General features: G+C 36.0%; 1 long non-coding RNA gene across 1 annotated transcript in view; it reads left to right on the top strand.

Moving 5' to 3' along the window:
• The first annotated feature begins 297 nt into the window (after positions 1 to 297).
• The window catches only part of LOC124216528 (uncharacterized), a 47,899-nt gene continuing 36,191 nt past the window's right edge, over positions 298 to 12,005 (top strand). The window contains exon 1 of the long non-coding RNA XR_006882625.1: positions 298 to 1,167. This is a non-coding gene — a long non-coding RNA (uncharacterized lncRNA). The remainder of the gene's footprint in view (positions 1,168 to 12,005) is intronic.

Here is a 12,005-nt window from a genome sequence, read left to right as displayed (position 1 = left end):
TTTCCAAATTTTTCCTACAAGTTAAAAAAACCTGATAAACTAGCCACTGCGCCTGATTACCGGCAACCAAGGGGACGGCAGTCCGCGACGCCTGATCATTGGCAACCGAAATCACCGCCGCGGTCAGACCTTGCCTAATTTCAGGCGTCCCACTCGAACCAGCGGTCCGAGCTCTGGTTGGCGCCTTCTCCCCACCATTTCGTACATCCCCCCCCCCCGCCCCGTCTTCATCGCTTCGCCAGGAGCCGCCGCGCAGCTCTGAGCGCCACGTTGACCGCCAACAGTTTCGCCCACCTCCTCGTCTCACGCCGTAGGCGAAAAGGTTCAGTTCGCGTCGATCGCTGACGGCATGCGGTTGGCAGTTTTTCGGTGCGGAACGATCCGAAGTACAACGCGAAGTAAGATGAAAGTGCGTTTAATTAAAATTGCCTGATACACGAAATCGACGGCTAATTGTAAAACTAGCCACGCGAAGTTGGCGTTTTTTGATCAGTGCTTTAACGGCCGCTTTCCGATCGAACGCCTAACGGCTGGCTGACCCGTCTTCGAAATCATTCGCCGCGCACTTCACGCCGGTCCGCGGAGGCTACGTGATCGAAATTTCACGTCCGGATAAAAAAATCACCCCGAATTCGTATCCGTTCTCGAATATGTCGATCGTTTCACCGGTTTTTTCATCCATCTCAAGATCGCAGACTGTTTTGTTTTTCAGTAAAGTGCCGAGATATGACACGTATCGTTGTTTGTCGGGAATAACTACGATCCGTTGAACGGGTTCAATATTTTGCGTTGTGATGAGAGAGAGAGAGAGAGAGAGACACAGGGAGAGCAAAAAAAAATCGTAAACATCCGAAGATCACGCGAGTATAATCCTGCTTGTTTTACGCTCACCAGTGAACACATAAATACATGAAACCCATAAAACCGTGTTCGATTTGAATACCTTTTCTAAATAACGAGACTAATAGAATAAAGTAATTGCATAAATAGCCTCGCGCGCTTCTTCGTCAACAATTCCTTCCTGAAACCAGCTATATATTGGTTATGACTCGACGATGCTGAAAGGTCATTTAGGTGCACGAAGAGAAGAAGAAGAAGAAGAAGAAACCTCTCGGATCGAGATGAAGGTGCTGCCATAGAAACCGGAAGTTGAGTAAAACGGAAAATGTGAGTGTATAGAATTTCACCGAGCCTATCGGTTTTCTTTTTTCTCACACTTAACTAATCTCCTCTATTTACACCGTAACCAATTACACCCGTCCCTTAATCGAGCAGAGAATGCTACGATGGTTGATATACTACGCGATTGAAGTTGGTAACTTTATCGTAACGAGACATCGTGAACAACAAAATCGCTATTTTCATATTTTTACAATGGCTTCGAAGGAAGGATGGTTTGAAAATGTGATTACGCATGTTTTGCTTTTATTACGGCTTACCGAAAAGTAACGCAATTTTCGTGGCATGAGTCGTTGCGGTAACATTGCCAACTTCAGCATGGTGATATATATATATATATATATATATATATATATATATATATATATACATACTGTAACTACACGAGTACTTATCTACAATACTATACCTTACACATACATATATATATAAATATCTGCAGAGCAGATCGATATCGGGTGATCAAGTTTTTGCGGTTTATACCTCTGGCCAATAATAAACGGGAAATCGAATTATAAATGTCAACAGACGTTTCTTATTGTTAAACCGTCGTATAGGGGGGGGGGGGAGAATATCAATATAATCTAGCGTCCAATTATCGTCAAGCGACGTTCGTTTGTTCGACGCGCGCGATAAATCAAACATAATTACGTAAGTAGATCGTTGTTTCTCGGTCACATCGTTTGTCAATGATGATTCTCCATGTGTGCGTGTGCTGTGCGGATTTTAGAAAGTACATTATACATAACTGTCTAATCAGGCCTTAGGAATCGATGCAGGGAGAAGTAAGAAATCGCGAGGTATAGAAAAAGTGGAAATAAAAAATCGAAAGAGCACGAAGATCGGACGGAGCGTAATGAATGAAACACTTTATTACCTGCACAAATGTAGGTAAATGTATGTATTATATATATATATATATATATATATATATAGCGTAAAGATTATACATACCTGTTTATAATCATGTAAACGAACGCGATTAGACACGTTGATCGATTTACGTACGTATTTACACGCATACACGCATACGGAACGTGATGACGAGGATGATGACTGGCTAAATTCAATTTCCTGCAACACGTAACGCCGTTTCGCCTTTCTTTTCCGATGTCATTCGATTTAACTTTCAATTTGAATCACGTCGTCGATGCGGCTAATTCGGAATCTTTGAAAATAATTCTCTCGAGCACCTTATAAAATTCTTATAAAAAAAAAAGAAAAAAAACATCATCTTCCCAGCTTCATTTCTCTTGTAAAAGAAGCAGTAAAATTTACCCGCTGTCGTCACGTTTCAATGGTACATATAACAATATCTTACATGTATATATAGTAAAAGCTTGACGAGTCACGTTACAACGTTTATTTTAAAACAAAGTCTAAAATAAAAAGAACATTTTTTTTACCACTCATTTAATTCTTTCTCCTCCTTCATTGATTCTCTGCTCGGTACTCGGATATTATTTATTCTACTTTCTCCCCGTCGCTCTTCTCACCGTGATATTTCTCTTCTCTCTCTCACTCTCTCTCTCTCTCTCCTTCTTTCTCTCTTTCTCTCTTTCTCTCTCACGTCGAACAAAAGCCGACCTTTCGTCGCGCATACAAGAACACACGCATAGCCTCCTCCGCGAGTTGCGGTCATTCTATTATCACATTTGGCCATCGAGTCGCAGAGGGACTAATTAAATTATCCCCGCGTCCAACGTCGCGAGTTATACGCACACAAACGTATTACTGTATAGCAGTCGAAAGGAACCCCTTATTGTCTTTCAATGGGCAGTCGCAGGTATTTCCTTTTTTCCCTTTTTCCCTGCGACGCAATTTTTTTTTTTTTACAACAATCGAACCGATCGACTCGATTAAAAAAAAAAATGAAGCAAAATTTACAGGATAAGAGAAGTTGAGAAAAAAGCAAAAACAAAACGTCGAACTTTTCGCCAGCATTTATTCGCTATCTTGTTGTACACGTTTTCTATTCATTCAGCTCATTAATTATTATCGTGAGATCATTTTTTTTTTTTATTTTTTTTTCTTCACGTCGCTCTTTTAGACCCGCAAAATTTTTACGTTCCTTTTTATATATATATATATATATATATATATATATTTTTTTTTGTATTCCGTTGTTTCACAACCGCAACGTCACTAATTTTCTCTCATTTCTCGCCGACGCCTAATTAATAATCATGCTCTTTATACGATCGCTGCAAAATATCTATTACAGTATATTTATCGTACGGATAATAATATACTGTCGATCATTCGGAGTTTATTTAACACGCGACACGATGTCTGTTTGCAATGTAATTAATTCACGTATATTGCAGCGTTATGCTAAAAATGGGCACATGTGTGTCTTACACATGTATGCGGGTGTGCGCGTGTGTGGCAACGTCGTTATGACGACTCGAGGAGACCGGGTATATTATTTTCACGTGCTGCTGCAGGTTGATTAATGTGGCGCCATGCGAGGACAGAGAAATTATACACACACGTAACGGCATGTGTGTGCGCCACGTACGTACGTTTATTAAAGTTTCTTCGTCGTTTCGAAAGTCCCAGCGATTTAACTAATTAGTGTGTTAATTTAATGTCGCACCGTTACACACGCACGCACGCACACACACACATATATACATACACACGCGTGTATATACCGAGGCGTTTTATTGTATATGTATTTAAAATATTCCGGGAGCTCTTTGGAATCGTGCATATATATATATGCCTATATTATAAACGCTGATAATTATTGCGGTAGCTATACAGTGAGGTTGTTCAATAATTATATATATATATATATATATATTTTTATATCATACGAAAAGTTTTCTTCCTTTCTTTTGCGTATATTTATTATTACGCGTACGTATGTTATAATTTTGACACCTGTAGATGCGAGGAATTTTGATTTCGACCAAAATCGTTGTATTATCGTGTTACGTCGATGAAGTAGCTTGGAAGACAGAATGATGGGGAAAAAATGGAAATTTTGAAGAAGAAGAAGAAGAAGAAGACAAAAAAAGGAGGAAATTTAATAAATAAAACGTCGCGACCTGTCGCCATCGCGGTTTTTTTATATTTACTTATTACATCGCTACTATAAACGCGATATAAAGCAAAATTTTTGAACACGGTAAAAGAAATCTTCTTCACATTTGCACAGAAATTACGCGTGTGAACTTGGCAGCTTATAATATAACCGCAGTAATTCTTACGGCATCCAATATAGTTCTACGGTACCTGATATTTTGTTAAAAAAAAAAAAAAAGGAAGCAGCTCGTATTCACGATTACGACAATAGTTGAGACCATTGCAGTCCCATAAATCAATGTATAAATATTTGTAAACAATTTTGAAACAATAAATCTAGATAATCGTGAGATGCTGATGCATAAATGAGCGTTCTGCACTTTATGGAGATTTTATATGACAATTTAAATAATAGTTCTCCTCACTGAGAGAAATTTTTAGTATTTTTAACTATTTTCATTTTTTACCACAATGGACAAAATATAGTTCTGGGTAGAAAATGAAAATTCGTTTTCTAGCTGTTACCGGAAAGTCTGGTATCCGTTACTATTCTTTCTCATTACCATCGCTGTTACTAGATTTTCTTGCAACTGTTGCGATAATTTAACGCTCGTGCAACGATAAATTGACGTTAAAGCTTTGTTTAATTAAAAAAGTATAGTCAACCTCAGAAACTGATTTTGCGTTGCAATAACCAAAAAAAAGGATCGACGATAGCGCAAAGTGGTTAGGCGTAGCTCGTTTTTCGTAATTCCAACAATATTCCAACAGTTTCTTTTTTGTTTTTTAACGATACCTGTTTTGCTGAAATTTGCTAGTTACTATAACAAATGAAATTTTTGTCAGTGCTGCAGAAAGGGTGAGGAGAGTTTCGAACTTCAGCCTTTTCTAGATAGTTATAAAAAAGAAAAGTAAAAATTTTCAAGTTTGCGAATAGATTGTGCGGTAAAGCAACGGATGACCGTGAAATGCAGTCCTATATATAATAATACGTCATATAATTCTGGTATTCCTTCGTGAGTTTGAAATGGAGTTCTGGTCTCTCGTAATGTTTGAATAATTATTAACAATTTTTTTTTTTTTATCAACATCCCAAGTGGTATACCACTCCGGTAATGACACACCTTGTTTTACTTAAATCATGGTCCTCGCCAACAGAGAGAGAGAGAGAGAGAGATTGTCAATTTTATTTTAATTTTTTTACTTTTACCTTGCGTTCTGCTTTCTACTGTAGAACTATATTATTTATTGTTATTTTTACGTAGGCGTTCGAAAATCGTGATTTGCGAACTATTTATAAAATTATCTAATACGACGATTTCAAATACTTCCATTTTTCGTTCCAGTCATATACAATGTAATTATCGTTGCATTATCTCGTTTCTAATTATGTCCTAAATAATCTCATGCACATATATATATATTAACATCAGGGGAAAAATCATTATTTCGCAATTTAAAATTACTCTGAAAAAGGTGACGTTTTTCAAATGAGAGAAGGCTTTGTTTATCATGCTCTACAAGATATATAGCTGATCTTAAAAGATGCCAAGCAACGATTTTTTTTCTAAACACGCATGTTTACGGCAACGTTACTAACTTCATTCTCATATATATACATGTGTGTGTGTGTACTTATTTCCATTCCGCAGTTTAAATCGATATTAACGATCACTCTCAGGTTATTATAATGTAGAATTCGAAATATTTAAATCACATTTTGTACGCAAGTACCTAAACATAAACTCTTACATTTTCTTCATAATGGCAAAGTTATAATGGATTTTATATTATACACCGATTCTGAATTGTCCGACTTGATCTCTCCTCTTTGGCAGAATTCTTTTTTTCCGTTTCTTTTCTTTGTCTGTAGATTTCTCGTCGTCGCGTGGTAATTTTTCGTTTTTCTTTCACGTCCGTACATAACATTTCCTTAACAATTTTTATACATGTATATACACACACATATCTCTGAACATCGACGTTAGTTTTCTCTTATAATTCCTGCAAACGAGAAGGCAGCAGAAGAAGAAGAAGAAGAAGAAGAAAAAGAAATGAGAGGATAGAAAAATGTGCTTTTATATAATCACCGCGCCGGGCTGAATCTCCTCTTCCTCCTCCTCCTCTCTTCCTCCTCTATCGCGGTATTAATACCGGGCAATAAATAAGAAGGAACGTCGCGCATCGCGGAGAGGAGAGGAAATGGGTGGGTACTAACCGGGATTCCGAAACGTTGGCACGCCGGTCTCTCCTCTCCTTCTCTCCTCCTCCTCCTTCTCTCCTCCTCTCATTCTCTCTGCCCGTATGCCGCTGCACACGTACCATAAGTTTCTACCTTATAACCCCACCGGCATATATCTTCTCTCTTAAGTATTCAAATAGTTGGTTATGTATACCTATAATGCCGTAGTTTACATGCAGGTGTCGTCATGTATGAGGGAAAGAGAGAGAGAGAAGGCGCATAAAAATCCTCCACGCTTACAAAATATCGCGCGTGTGTGTGTGTGTGTGTATATATATATATATATACATAAATAAATAAATAAATAAATAATAAAGAGACCGCGTTCGTTTATAATAATTGCAGCGATAAAATAAAATAATGTGGCATGTAATTAAACAGCAGCAGCAGCAGCAGAAGTTTGGATTACGAAGTCGTTTCGTGCGGTGCAGTTCGGAGATAAAATGGATAAAGGGGATGCAGGACTGTCTGTTCACATCTTACCGGGCAGCATTAGATTAAGGTTTGATTTTCTAATACTGTCAGGTAAAGATGTCGTCAGAAATCCGATTTCAACGCTGTCGTCTCGATAATTAATTATATCATCGATTACGTTGTAATACACCTGCCTTAAATATGCAGTATAACATTTCACGGTGAACACACGTAAGTGCAACGAGAAAATATATCGCCGATGATGATGATGATGATGATGATGATGATGATGATGATGATGATGATGATGATGATGATTTATGAAAACTCGTTTCTCTACCGCGTAAAGAGAAATGCTAGAAGCCTGTGGATGTATGGAATTTCTCTTTTGAAATAACGAAAGTTTTTGCATGAAACGTGCGTAAAGAATTTGTGATAACATTTAACCGAATCATTGACATCCGTAAACAGAAAATATATGTGCAAACACATGTATTCACGAATCGAAAATGGGCGCAATTTATTCTTAGCGACGTGTCGCCAATTATTTGGAGTGAAAAACAGGCGAACAAATAATGGTAAATTTTTGTGCGTGTATCATATTTATAGATCTGTATGTATAAAAATCCGTGCTGATATAAAATGTGATGTTTATCGTCGTTGGAAGAAGAATCTATGATACTTGTATATGCGTCGTTGATTCTACTGAAATAATTAATTAAAATCGCGGTTTATTACATTCGAAAAACAGGGCGACAAATATTCGACTGTCTAATTTGTTGTAAAAAAAATAAGGAGGAGAGGGGGTGAAACATAAAAAAACAACAACAACAAAAATAATAATAATAATAATAAACACTACGCAGAATTGTTTTTACACAATTGTTATAATATATATCCGATCGAAGAATTGCCGGGAAAATAAAAAATTGCAACGGTGAAAATGCTCAACTTTTTTTCTTTCTTTCTTTATCGTTGATTTTTATCATTGACGTTTTTTATCGATCACCCGAACGCAGGCAACTAATTGATACGTGTCACATACCAATAAAGTTGTTGTTTCATATTTTTCTTCATCTCTTGGTATATTTTATAATGTTTGAAATTTCGTACCGATCGGATTACCGTTTCCCTTAATTTCTATCAACATTATATACAACGTATGTTATAAATGCTGTTTTGATCAGCGATCCGAGTGACGTATGAAAAAGAAAAAGACCGCTTTTTAATTTTCTCAACTTTGTTTTTTCGGTCTTTAGCTTTGGGATCGTTTTGTTATAATTATTATACACAGCCTACATGGTAAAAGGAAGACCTTGTAGTTTGACTTTGTTAAATCTCAATTTGAACGATGAGTATAAATATCTAGAAAAGATAATTAATCTCGACGCTCGTATAATAAGGCGAGATCTCAGCTGCCGTATTACGCCCAAAGGAATGTGAATTATATTATACTTATCTCGCGTGAAGCGTCGCGTTGGTCTTACCTAACGGCTAACATCTAAGACGATGCTTTTTGTTTTTTATTTTTATATTTTTTTATAGAAACGAGACGGAAACTCTCTACACAGAATATTTAGTTCAACTAAAGGAGTGCGTAAAAATTAATAATATATAATATGTCGAGTCTGCGTTTGTAACGAGTTTCGTAAGTTTTGTGCTTTACAGTTATTACCTGCACTGAGAAAACTTTTATTTGTTACAGTAACTATAAAAATTGAGTAAAACAGGTATGGTTAAAAAAAAATTTCGAATTACGAAAAACGGGGTACGCCTAAACATTTTGATCTATCGTCGATCCTTTTTTGGTTATTGCAACGCAAAATCAGTTTCTGAGGTTTACTATACTTTTTTAGTTAAGCAAGGCTTTAACGTCGATTTATCGTTGCACGAGCGTTAAATTTTCGCAACAGTTGCAAGAAAATATAGTAACAATAATCGTAATGAGAAAGAATAGTAACGGATACCAGACTTTCCGGTAACAGCTGGAAAACTAATTTTCATTTTCTACCTGGAACTATAATTTTCGATTGTGGTAAATAATGAAAATAATTGAAAATTTCCATCTGTGTACACGCGTTATATTATTATGTAGTGAAGAATTGATAAGTAAGAAGGCAGCTTTATTGTATACAACATGACATACCTGTACGTTTATTATGTAATTGAAGAAAGCAGCATTAGCGATAAGTAGGCGTATAAAATTGTTATTATTATCGTCATAAAAACACCTCGTTATCAGTCTCAAGCATTGTGAAATTATACCAAACAATCACGGAGTCTTGACGATAGAATTAAAAGGTTTTTTTTCTGCTAGTCATTTATCATCACGGAACGTGCGGTAAATAATTCGAAAATCGCCGGGTCGTTTGTGTTTTGTTATTTACCGGGAAAACCGGGAAAACTCGGGGAATTTCTTACAGCAGGGAAAAGTCGGGGAAATTTCGAAAATGAGAGTGGAATTTCGAATTTCTTGATGAAATAAACTCGTTCTTATACGTACCGTAATTGATACGAAACCTCCTTTCGTTTTTTTTTCTTACCGAAAATCGCTGGCTGTTGTTTGTAAATTAATAGTCGGACGGTAAATTAATTACCAGGTAATATTTAATATATTAGTATTAATGTGCAAAAAAATTGTCAATAATTTATAATCAGCGGCATATGTCTTGGATGGTTGCTGAAAACCTGGAATAGTCGGCTTCCAAAAAGCGTACGAATCCTGTTAAAATACGGAATAATCTTGACTCTGTGTATAACTATAGTTGACGTAATAAATATCTGTCGAGTCTAATTCGATTATTGAAATAATAATAATAATAATAATAATAATAATAATAACAACGAAAGAAAACGAAGGGGAGAAAAATAAGAATAGAAAATTGGTCAATTAGCCGCTTATTCAATCGTCGTCGGCCGTGCAGCGACCGTCAAATCGAGCCAATAATAGAATTATAATACGCGCTGCCACCTTACCGCTATATATACATGTCTTTATATATATACATATATATATAGAGACGCATTGAACATGTATATCCGTGTACGTATATAGATTACAGAACACCGCGTTGGTGATCCAGTGGCGAAACATGATCAGCGTTTTCACAATCAGTCCCGCGCCGTCGATTCCGATCTTGTATCGATCCTATCCGATCGATCCGAAGCAGGGATTGATTGAGAAAAATTGTCTCGGAATTTTTTTTTTTTTTTAATTTTTACAAAAATTTTTTTACCACGCGTTACCTCTTCTTATTAATAACGCTATTCTTTAAGACCCCGAGTCGATCAGTCGAATCAGAGCCAATGCTGTTGTTAAAGTTATGGTAAATTATGATCCAGTTTTTCGTCAGTTTGTACATTGACTCAATTTTTGTCATTTTGTAGAGGGAGAATTTTTTTTTTTTTTTTTTTTTTTTCCCCGTATAATTTGAATAAAATTGGTTGAGAAAAGAGAAAGAAAAAAAATGAAAAGAAAAAACGAACGGACGAAACGAAAGAAAAAAATGGGGAAAAAATTGAAAACCGCGAAGAAGGTAATTTTTTTATCTGACAGAACAGCGCTTCGATTAGAAAAGAAAACAATGTGGCGTTATTGATTTGAAAACCGTGAAGAAGATATTTTTAAAAAGAAAAGGATGAAAAAAAAAAAAAAAAAAATCACACACAACAAGGAATTGAAAACTCGAAAGTTGACTGACTGCCGCTTGCTTCGCGCTAGGTCTGAGGAGGATATCTGCCACGCCGACAACAAACAGACGGCAGCTGCCTCTTCCTACTTTTCCTCTTTTTCCTCTTTTTCCTCCTCCTTCATCTTTTCTTTCTTTTCTTTCTTTTCCTTATTTTCCTCCACCGTTAACGAACGAACGAACGTGGAGAGCAAGGGAACGAACAGAAACGAAGCGCTCTGTTTAATTTAAAACTTTTTCTACCGTTAGCTGTATATGTGTATATATATATATATTTATACATACGTATTATATACATTTAGTGTATGTATATACCCTGCACTACCACACGTACTTAACATTCGTCGCCCGGACGACGACGACGATGACGAGGATCGCTACCGACTCTCTGCTAGCGTCGCGATCAAGATGGCTGACAACACGCATATATATATACATACATTCATATATGTACATGTGTATTATACATATATATTATTATATATATATATATATATATGCCGCGACGTCTGGACCGAATATTATCTCTTCTCACTTCTTTCTGCTCGAATGCGATTAGATGTATGTGTTATAATGTTGTGTTGTATATTGTGTACACATGGTGCAGATAATTTTTGAAATACGCTGTGCACGATTGTGATGTGATTTTTTTTCTTTTTTTTTTTTCTTTTTTTTCTACGAACATAGCGTAACTTGTCGTCGCAGAATTATGGTAATGCTAGTTTCACGCTTTGATTAATATTTTGTGTGTATAATTAATTGCATGTAATTATACGATTATGAAAATTATAATTTTTTTCTGTCTGTCTTGTACTGAGAGAAATTTTTAGTACCGGTTACCGCTCGGACCTTGACTATTTTCATTTTTTACCACAATCGACAAAATATTGTTTTAGGTAGAAAATGAAAATTAGTTTTCTAGCTGTTAACGGAAAGTCTAGAATCCGTTATTCTTTCTCATTACGATGATTGTTAATAGATTTTCTTGCAACTGTTGCGAAAATTTAATGCTTGTGCAACGATAAATTGACGTTAAAGCCTTGTTTAGTTAAAAAAAGTAGAGTAAACCTCGGAAACTGATTTTGCGTTGCAATTACCAAAAAAGGATCGACGATGGCGCAAAATTGTTAGGCGTAGCTCGTTTTTCCAAATTCCAACAATATTGAAACAGTTTTTTTTAACGATACCTGTTTTACTCAATTTTTCTAGTTACTGTAAGAAATTAAATTTTTGTCAGTTCGAGCACGGAGTTGAAATTCCGAATTTAAAAAGTTACGAGTCTAATGCTGGCGAAACTTGGAATAAAACAAATAGGTACTTCCACTTTTATCCTACGACGATTCTGTATTTCCGCTTATCCTATATCTGGAATTTTACCATTTGATATTTTGAATTTTATATATATATATATATAAAATATATATATACACCTATTTCCATGCTTTCTA

Source organism: Neodiprion pinetum, chromosome 4, assembly GCF_021155775.2.
Source record: "Neodiprion pinetum isolate iyNeoPine1 chromosome 4, iyNeoPine1.2, whole genome shotgun sequence".
NCBI lineage: Eukaryota > Metazoa > Arthropoda > Insecta > Hymenoptera > Diprionidae > Neodiprion > Neodiprion pinetum.
Note: the sequence above shows the minus strand (reverse complement) of the source record. Positions and strands in the feature narration are given on the sequence as shown.